Below are 10,503 nucleotides of genomic sequence, written 5' to 3' on the forward strand. Positions count from 1 at the left end.
CGCGGGGTCATGTGCCCGCCCCTCTGACGTCAATGGCGGCAACGGCGGCCGCCGCCGCGGCTTCGGCCTCTCGCAGGCGGAGTCGGCCGCCGGGCGGGGACCCGAGGGGCAGAGGCGCGGTCCTACAGGAGGGGCGGCCCCTGGGGAGGGGGCTGCGCGGGCGAGCCCCGGCAGGCCCCCTCCCGGCCCCGCCCGGAATGTGAGGGTGGGCGGGGGCCGTGGGGGCGGGGCGTGACGTCACGCCCAGCCGCGCCCCCGCCAGTGCCCAGGCTGGTGCTCTAGGCGGTGCTGAGCTGCAAGGCCCGCGGGCGGGACCAGATTCAGGAACCAGCTGAAGCACCCCCCGGACCACAGACTCCCCACCCCAGTGGCCCTGATGAGAAACGTAAGCACCCCCAAACAGGACAACGCGGACAGACGAACGGCCGGCCCAGGTGCGACCAGGTGCAAACCAGAGGGAGGGACTGGGCCTGGACTGAGCTGGGCTAGAGGGGGTGGGCGCTGAACCGCTTGACCTCTGATATCCCCTCCACAGCTCAGGCTGCCCCTCTGGCTGGCCCGATGGGGCCGCCAGACCGGGATGTTTCCTGGAACTGAAAATGTTGCCTCAATCATACAGATAATGAGCCCACATTGCCCTGTCTCAGCATACCAGAGTCTGCAGATCCCTGGCCTTTTGCAGATGTCTACCTGCCTTAGTCTTTGGGGTCCTCGAGCCACTTAGGAAGAGGGGACAGGCTCCTCAGCAACCCGTCCTTTGTCTGCCCCTGGAGTCTGGCCCCTTCTAGGAACCTCGACAACAAAGTTTCCCCCAAAGTTACTGGACTGTCCCTTCCCTTCCTCTTCCTGCTCTCCAAAGCTCCATCTTCTTTACCTGTCCCCTCACACCAGGATCTGGACATTTGTCTCTGCATCTCTAGGCCCAGCACCTGGCAGAGGAGAGAATTATACTGGAAGAATTAGTGGATTGAATTGCAGTATCACTCAGGAACCAGAACTGAAACCAAAAGGTTCCCTTTCTGCCATTAGGAGACACCTAACACCATCCAGCAAATGCTCCGCTCCTTCGTCAGGCTTTCTCATGTCCACATGCTTCTGCAGTTAATACCACCAAAACCCCCAGATTGGTGTCTTTGTTAAGTGAGGGCGCCCCATAGTGAACTCAGGGGTGTGAGCATGTGTTGAATCACATCATGAATACCAGTTTGTACACAGGGTTCCTCCCCACTCTCTTTCAGAACCGACAAGATGGATGGGCTCCCCAAAGACCCTCTCCCCTGAGCCTGACCAGAGCTGGGGGCAGGAGGTGAAAGGCAGGGCCCAGTCCCTCACAAAATAAAACTCAAGTATCCAGGCTACCCAGGAGACGGGCAGAGCTGTCCTCTCCTTGGGCATCCTGAGGGAAACACAGTTAATTAAGAAAATAAAGTATTCAGCATCTCCCCACAATGTGCTGGCATTTTACTCAAGAGCCTTGAGAAAACCACCAAGCAAGAAAGGGGCAAACCCAAGCCCCCACCTCATGCTGTAAATGTGGGTGCAAGGGATCATTGTGACCAAGAACCACGCAGGTCGTTCAAGGGTGGGGTTAAGTCAGTTGTTCAAACCTTTATTGAGGTCCTTTATGTGCTGTCACAGGAGTAATTTTTATAATAGCCACAGCGTCCAAAGCACTTCCCATGGGCTACCCATTGTACATGCATGCACCTTTCCTCTGTCACAGCAACCTTATGACATAACTGTCATAATCACCCTCTCTTGCAGATGGGGGTACGGAGAGGCTGAGCTCCTTGCCCAGGCTCACTTAGCTGGTCAGGATTGGACCCAGGTATGGCATTCAGATAAAGCATAACAGAGACAATGACCAACAGCCCTGTGCTTCAGCTCCAGGAACAGAGGGAGAACAGATAATCCAGCAGAGCCGAGTACATGTCCTGACGTCAGGAGGTCTTTAGGAATCAAGTAAAGAAGGGGAATGGTGCTCCTGGAAGTGGGGGAGGGGTGTGGCAGACACGAAGAGGTGGGAGGTCGCTTGGCTTATGAAGGAAACTAGTTCGTTTGCCAAGGTATGCAGAATGCCCCAGGAATGCAGGGCAGAGGCCTAAGAGATGAAAGTATTGAATTCAACTGGTTATCTTTAAATAATTTTTCTTATTTTAATTTCAAGTCAGTGACATGGAGCCCCCAAGATGCTGTAAGAAGAAAAGTCCCCTGAGGCAGAAGTCCAGAGTTCTGCTGGTTGACAGCAGAGCTGGCTCCGGGCCCACACATGGCGGGTCAGGGCTCAGTGAGTAGGCAATGATGGATGGTCACACCTACCTATTACCCCTATTACTATTCTGGTGTTTCAGAACGTGCTGGCCACAGGACCAGGTCAGTAAGCTGAGACGTGATGAGATGGGATGGCACTGGTGTTCAGCCTTCTAGACTGGGACTCATGTAACTCACTGCACAGCCCCACGCCTCCCACCATCCCAGGTCCTTGACCTAGAAATGAGTCTGAGTCCAGCTGTCAGAATCCATCAGATTCCCCTCCCTGCAGACACCCAACCTCTGTAGGAGACAGAGCTTCCATGGATAGATCATGTACCCAAGTCATCATCAATGCTGTGGGAACCCAGACTCTCCAAAAATATGGTACCAGCCCCTCAGAGTTCACCCTCCTGGCATTGAACTTGACAGGTTTACAGAGCAGCAGAGAGAACACAGAAACTCACAAACTTTTCACTGTCCTGGAGCTCCCATAGGCCAGTTCACTCAGCTAGGTCACCAGACAAACCTGTCCTTTTCTGCTTTCTTTGCTGGTGGTCCCTCCTTGTTTGAGCCTGGTTCCAAAGGACCATGATGTGCTCTTACCTGCTCACTGCATCACTTGAGTTCAGCGACCCATTCTGGGTTCACCTCTGGGGCCCCAGTGGTAGAGAGCCTACACTGGGTCAAGTGCAGTACTGGGACCTGTGGTTGTAGTGAGCAGGTAATAAACTGCCCTCACGAGCTCCCGTCTCCACTCTCAAGTCCCTGAAGACTCCCCTTGAGCTAAGTCAGAGGAGAAAGACAGCCCTGCTGCCCTGGGTGCCCACAGAGGGATTTGATGAAGTGGCGAAGTCCCTGGTGGGGGTGGGGAGCATCAGTGTGGATGGCCAACCCTAGGAGGTCCCCCTGAACACCCTCTTCCAGCAGCCCTGCCCCTTCCGGCAGACACTCCTAGAGATGGGTGTCCCGTCCCCGCAGTGGTCTCCAGTGGAGATCCTCAACAGCCTTTGTACCACTCCCTTCGTGCCCCACCCCACCACAAAATGGTGGACAGACCCAACTCTGTGCCCTCTGAGAGGGCAGGGTTCACTCCAGTTTTGCCCGTCACTGTGTCCAGTGCTGTGCGGGTAAATGTGTAACAATCAACTTGCTTCAAAAAGGAAAGCCCTGATTCGCAGCGTTTGACAGTTTCCATGGTGTAAGTATTCCCACCGTGGCCGATTTCAAGCTACCAACATGCATAACTGAATGTGGAGTCGGAAAGAGATGCCCCCCGCTGTGGAGTGTTTCCACCCCACAGACACAGCAGACCGGGAGACAGCGAGCAGTGGGTGAGGGGCCAGATTCCGCTCTTGGCCTGCAGTACCTGAAACCTTTACTCTCTGGCCCTTGTACAGAAGAGGTTTGGCGACCCCTGCGATAGACATAAATAACCTCCAGAACAAAGATACCAGTGAAATGTAGTAAAATAATTAGGAAGTGATGTGTTTTATTACCTTTTAAAATATATAATTTATGTAATGGTAACTTTATATAATTTAATTTTATTTAATGGCTGTTTGACAATCAGCTTGCAAGCGTCCTGGTAGATTAATGGTCGGCTCTGGTGAGCCAGTAGGCTAACCCCGGCATCCACCGCTGTTTCTCTGGGCCGGCCCAGACGGGGTACGTGCTGGTTGTTGAAGGGCTGGACATCTACCTGCAGTGCCTACGTTCTAACCGCTGGGCAACATTGCCCTGCTCCTTCATTCTTTCACTCCATTCCATCAAACACCTACCTATTAGCAGCTACTGAGTTCCAGGGACTCTGTTGGATGCTCCAGAACCAGTTAACCCAAGAGGTCCGGACCTTGGAGCTCACAGTCCAGTGGCAGGAACCAGGCGTCATCTCCCCACAAAATCACCACCACCCAGGAAAAAGTACGCCAAGAAGAACACAGCCTCTTCCTCTTCCCTTTCCCAAGTGTGTACATCTTCGGTTGACTTATTATAAAGTGGGGTCATAACAGTGCCCTTTTCCAGAGTTGTGGAAATTAAATGAGGTCATCAGTATCGGGCTCACAGCCTGGCACAGGAGGAGCACTTTGAATGAGCTTTGGCTAGTTCACGTCCCCACCGGCATTGTCGAGCCCATGCTGACTCCCCAGATATGGACTCTCCATCCACTCCACTTCTTGGACCTTTCCCATTTGCCCAACAGCTGGAGTGCAGATGCCTCAGATACAGATGTGTGCAGGGTTCCAACCTGCACGCTATTGACATTTGGGGCTAAATGAGTCTTGGTGGCAGGTAGCTGTCCTGCACACAGGAGGACTTTCAGCAGCATCCCAGGCCTCTACCCACAGATACCAGTCACATCCCTAATTTGTGACAACCACAGTGTCTTCAGACATTGTCACGTGTTACCCAGGAGCCGAAATCACTGCCGTTGAGAACCCCTGGTTTAAAGGAAGATGTTTTCCCCTGCAGGGGACACGGTCTGCTCCCCTGCCATCCTGTGGTTTGCAGTCTGGGGGAAACCAGGGTGCTCGCACTCACGCAAGAGCACGTTCCCCATCAGATGCCACTTCTGGGGGCGGAGCAAACTTACCGCTGGCTTGATCAGCCTGCCAAGGAACACGGACCCACAGGATGGAATAAGGTGCAAGCTCGTTTAAGTCCACTGTTTTTGGAGCCTACTGAATGGCATGAGGCCACACTATAATAAAATGCCGAGCACCAAAAGCAGGTAACAAAAAAGTTTATTCTTAAGTGGTCCCAATTTCATAGCTACTCATCATGCTATTGCTTTTGGGAAACTCTCTGGAACCTCCGTCTGAAAACTGACTCAAAATTACATCAGCTGGAAGATCATTCCCGAGCCTCATCTTTAACAGGCATGAGACACCAGTATAAGGGGACACACATTTCGTACTGATGGCATTTAATGTGCTGATCACATAACAAAATGTGCTATTTTTCCAGTATAAGGAGAGGAGTCGTGTTAGTGAACATCCTCCTCCCTCTTCTGAGCTGATGTGAAGTCAGCCCATTTTCTAGGCTTATCAGCAGTGAGGGGAAAGGTGGGGGGCCCTTTTTTATTTATCAGCCAGTGATACTGGGTAGATGATTACTCTACCACTTACCCACCTTCTCTGGTTTCAGGGGGCAGAAGACATCAAAGGAACAGGAAGTACCATTCTCTCCCCCTTTCTGTCTCGCTTTCACCAAATTCTTAAGTCTGAGGTTAACTTTTTTTAAAGTATTACAGGGAAATGGTAGTTTATCTGGAACTAATATTTCTCACAGAATCGATTGATTGATTGAGTTACATACACACACCAAAACCTTAATAGCAGTCAGCTCTGGATAACTAAGGTCAGGGTAGCCAAGGCAAGATCAGTGGTTTGTCTAAGACCCCACAGCAGGGGAGTGGAATTGCAGCTCCCTTTCTTCCCCTTTAAACCAATGTTACTGCAGTATAACTTCCATGGAATAAAATGTGCCCATTTTTAAGAACAGGTTGGTAGGCAGTGATGAATGTCCTCACCCACATAAGTGACACCTTGATCAAGACACCGGAATGGAACATCCCCACAGCCCCAGCATCTTCTCAGGGCTCCTCCTGGCCGCAGCATCCCCTGACCCACTGCCTGTCACTATAGACAGTTTCACCCCTTGAATTTCATGCAAATAGAACTGAAAGTTGTGTACTCTGGGGGTCTGACTTCTTGGACTCTGCACAACAGTTTCCGAGCTGCGTGGTGGTCTGCTCCTTGTGTCGCTAATACATCCACTGTGTGGACGTAACACTTCTGGGTAAATTCTGTGTTCTTCTTGATGCCACCCCCTAAGTTTCTACAATGAGCACGTATTAATCTCTTTAATTATTAAGAAGAAGACAAATGCTGTTCCTTTTTTTAAAAAAAATTCACAGGGACCTCATGAAGAGCCTAAATGCCAAGCTGCTGCTGACTAGCGGAAACGGTGCCTGGCGTAGCCTTATGGAGAACTGAAGGCCATGGATCATATTTTTCAAAATAAAAACCACTGTGTTTTTCAGATTAATTGCCTCTCTCTCCCACACCAGCCTTTGCGGTGAGCTCCTCAAATTGACCAATTTAAATGTGACCTCCTTTCTTTACCCTCCATCCGCTCTGAGTCAGTTGCTAAGAAGCAATGAAAGGAAGTGGAGGGGGTGATGTGTTACATGTGTGGGGAACATGTGGCTCTTCCAAAACTTAGCCTCCCCTCCCTTTGCATCAGCCCCTTCAGACAACCTTCGGATGGGCAAGGGTGATGGTATCACCCCGTTTCACAGATTAGGAAGCTGAGGCAAGATGGTGGGTTTGTCTTGAGATCTCACAGCAGGAAAGTGGGAAGATGCTATCCAGCGGCCCCAGGCAGGATGGTAAAGAGCTTGAAAGCACAAACTTCAGATTTAGATCCCAGCTGTCCATCTTCCTTAGCTGAGTTACTATGCTAACTAAATCAACCTCTCTGAACCTCAGTCTCTTCATCCAAGAAACAGAGGTCCAATGGAGATATTCACAATGGAGCTGATAAGGTAATGCATAGATGGTGCTTAGAATAAGGCTTAGAAGAAGTTGGGGTTCAGTAAGTGGTAGGGAAAAAATGGTTTCTCACCTTCCGCTATCTACTTTCTTCAACCACAGCATAAAATGAAATGATTCCAGCCTGCATGAGTTGAAGGGAAAAAAGAGGACATTTTCTTGTAACTCCAGGAAGATCAGAGTCTCACAGATGCAGAGAAATGAGAAGGCAGGCCCCAGCGTCCAGGCATTAGCCAAGACACCTTGGTTGTAACTGAAGCCAGTCGGAGTAGCTTCAACAAAGAGTCAAGATGGGCTATGACGAGCCAAAGTGGCCTCGTTAGCGCTCCAAAGGCATGAAGATGCCCAGGGTTCAGAAAGGGCCAGGAGCCAGCCACCCAGGGGCCTTCTCTCCGCTTCATGTGTCTGCCCCTCTCTGCATCTTCCTTCCACACATCCTGGCTTTCTCTGGGATGTCTCTTCAGCACAACGGAGGTGGCCACTTGAGAGACCAGCTAGGATCCAACTAGAACACGTTTGGCCCAGTGCCAAGGGAAGGACCGGGTTGGCTCTGCTTGGGCCAGATGCCCAACCCAGCCAGTGTCGGAGCCAAGTTCTACAGATATGGCGACTGCTCCTGAGAGGTGCGAAGGGCCGTCAAGAGGGTCACTGTGAGCTGGGCAGGTGCCCCAAGAAATGTACTACAAACAGCCACTTCTTCCATTGTGCCTCCCAACTTTCTGCACTTCTTTATTAGTAAGAGCCAATGTCCAGGCAGGACTTGGTGTGCCTCAGCCACTGGCGTGAGCACTCTGCACATGTTAACTCCTCACAAGACTGCACTTTCAGGGGTCATTTCTATAGTTTGTTAAGTTAATCCTCACAAAATTGCAATGAGGGTTATTTTGTCCATTGTAGCGATGGGGAAACTGAGGTGCAGAGAGGTAAAACAACTCGCCTAAGATCACACGTGAACTCCGCCAGTCTGGTACCATACCCAGTCTCTCTTAGCCACCAGGCTGTGTTGCCTATTTTAGCCCCAATTATGTATTTTGCATTTCTTCTGTTGGCCCATGTCTGTCAAAATGGAGGGAAGAAAAGATAAGGAAGGGGAAGAATGTGATATCTGACATTTCACAATAGCATTTAATAGTCGACAGTGGGAAATGCTGGCGCTTTGCTGGTTGGTCTATTTCATTCTGACCTGGAGTGGGGGTGGGGGTGGGGGGCGGGCATGGAGCACGCATGTCCTCCAGGACACTTCCCTTGTCCTGGGCCAACCTGAGGCAGCATCTGGAGCTTCTTTATGTCTTACCCTGTACCTGCACATAGTAGGCACTGAGGAGGATTTGTTGTTGCTGAGGAAATGTGTTCCTCACTTCATAGTTCTCGAAGCCTTTGCAGAGACAGGCAAAGAGATAAGTTAAAATCTTGTTCCCATGATGCCACGCGGAAGGGGAGCCAGTGGAAACAGTGCACGTGGAGAAACCAGCCGCGCTCACCAGCTAGGCCAGGGGAGGCACAGGGCCCGCAGCAAGGTCCCAACAAAGGCCCCCCTCTCCCCTCTGCCTTCCATCTGGTCTCCCAGTTCCCGTGCCTGCTCCAACACTGGCTGTCTGGCGCTGGGCCCAAAGCGGCCTCCTCGCACATCCCCGGGGCTAAGTGTTCACTGTCGCCCAGCTTCCCACCCCCAAACATCCAGGTAAGGGTTCTGATGGACCCGACCAGTGTTTGTCCAGCCACGCCTTGGAGTTCTGGTTCTGGGCCCCAGGCCCTAGGCTCAAAGAAGGAAAGTAAGATGCCCAAGGTCTCCCAGACAAAAGGCAGATGAGCCAGGATTCTGGTCTGTCAGCCCCCCGAAGGAGTGTCCTAAGACTGCTGTAACAAAGCGCCACAAATGGGCTGGCGGGGGAGTGTAAGCAATAGAAATTTACTTTCTCACAGCTCTGGGGCCTGGAAGTTCAAAATCAAGGTGTCATCTGGGTTGGTGCCTCCTGAGGGCTGAGAAAAGGATCTGTTTGAGGCCTCTCCCCCAGCTTCTGATGGCTGGCTGGCAATCTTCAGCTTTCCTTGGCTTGTAGACAGATGTATCACCCCAATCTCTGCCTTCATGTTCCAGGTACTCTCCCTGTGTGTGGCTGTGTCCAGACTTCCTCCTTTTATAAGGACACGGTCATGTTGGACCAGGGGCCCACCCTAGCCCCGCATGACCTCATCTTAATTTACTCCATCTGCAACAGCCCAGTGTCCAAACAAGCTCATGGTCTGTGGTGGAGGGGCTAGGACTGCAACATCTTTTTGAGGGACATAGTTCAACCCGTTACAGAGCCCAAGACCTGCCACAGAAGGGCCACCCATTTCTGCCCCCAGGTAGTTCTCACCATGGCGTGTCCCAGTCCCAGGCCTCCTTTCAGCCCCATTGGACGGCACTCGTTGCTTTCTCCAGAACAGGCGTGGACACCAGTCTGCCCTCCTGACCTCACACTCACACCAGAGCGTTCATAGGGAGCAGCTGTGATTCGGGAGAGCCCACTGCAGGTTCCCCGGGTGGCATGTGGCCTGCCCCCGGTGGGGGGAAGGTGGTAGGGAAGCTCCATGCAGACGGGCAGCCAGTGTCTGTGCTTCTCCACCACGCTCCAGTTTCACAGGCAATTCTAGAGGCATGAAACCTGAACAGCGCACAATGGGCTAATGAATTTCATTCAGCACAGACAACAATGACCCAGGAATCAACGCCAGCCAGGGGGAACCTCTGGCCTGTGGCTGCACAATGGCGGTGGTCCGCAGGTGGCTGGGTCCCGGGCCAGGGATGCAAGTAAGTGGTTTATTTTTACATGTATTCACTTTTCCATTTTGTTTGGCTGAAATGTTAAGCAGATTTCACTCAGAGGTTAACTAGCCAAGTTTACCCTGAGGGTTAGCTTTGGAAACCCTGGATCTGGGCTCAGAGAGGGAGAACCCGCCCTGCCATTCCTTCAGTCACGACAGACACCACCAATAACTTGGGAAGCACTACCTAAGACCGCAGGCTGGGAAGCAGCAGGGTGGGGACTGGACAGTATACACTAGACCCTGTACATGCCTATCTTTGATTTGGTGACTTCTTGTTTTGAGCCTTTACCTGGTGTTTGCCATCTTGAAAGGAAAAGTGGTAAAGGAGCCACCTGACACATTCAAATCCCAGCAACCTTGACCCTCTCCTGCAACCCAGCAGGCAATGGGATAGACCATTTGCCTTGCCAGACCTAGAACAAGCCCCTAGGGGGCTCCTGGGCCATCATGCTATTTTGCGGATGGGGAAACAGAGGTTGAATGAAGGGAAGGACCTTCACCCAAGACCACACAGGTGGTGGGTTGCAAAAACAGGCTCAGAGCTCCAGACTCCCTCAGCCCAAAGCTCCTCCCACCCGTCTCCAGCTTTTCTCCTGTAGCAGCTGAGGAAGGCGCCTCGTACCTGTGTGTTTCCTGTCTATCTGCTTGCTGTCTGAGTCTGTGCTGTCGGACCCCCTGGGAGGCTCATCTTTCTCTTGTTCTGCCTGCCCCAGCCCCTGGAGCCAGGCTGTGTGTCCCACTCCATCCTAATGATATGTGTGTTGCTTCCACCCTCTCTCGGGACTTCTACAGCTTTTCACACCTTGTCCAAGCTTCCTCTGGGCCTCCCTCCTGGTGTCACCATCCTCAGCCCCCGGGGAGGGCTGATCCAGGTTCCTGGCTCAGA

The 10,503-nt window shown here is 52.1% G+C and overlaps 1 long non-coding RNA gene across 1 annotated transcript; it reads left to right on the plus strand.

Moving 5' to 3' along the window:
- The first annotated feature begins 4 nt into the window (after positions 1 to 4).
- On the plus strand, positions 5 to 6,294 carry LOC118981196 (uncharacterized). Its single transcript, XR_005065299.1, has 4 exons — positions 5 to 385; positions 1,765 to 1,962; positions 2,168 to 6,051; positions 6,170 to 6,294. It is a non-coding gene; the product is annotated as an uncharacterized LOC118981196 (long non-coding RNA).
- The last annotated feature ends 4,209 nt before the right edge of the window (positions 6,295 to 10,503 follow it).

This window comes from Sturnira hondurensis, unplaced genomic scaffold (genome assembly GCF_014824575.4).
Source record: "Sturnira hondurensis isolate 20B ecotype Veracruz unplaced genomic scaffold, ASM1482457v3 Scaffold0023817, whole genome shotgun sequence".
In the NCBI taxonomy this organism is placed as follows: Eukaryota; Metazoa; Chordata; class Mammalia; order Chiroptera; family Phyllostomidae; genus Sturnira; species Sturnira hondurensis.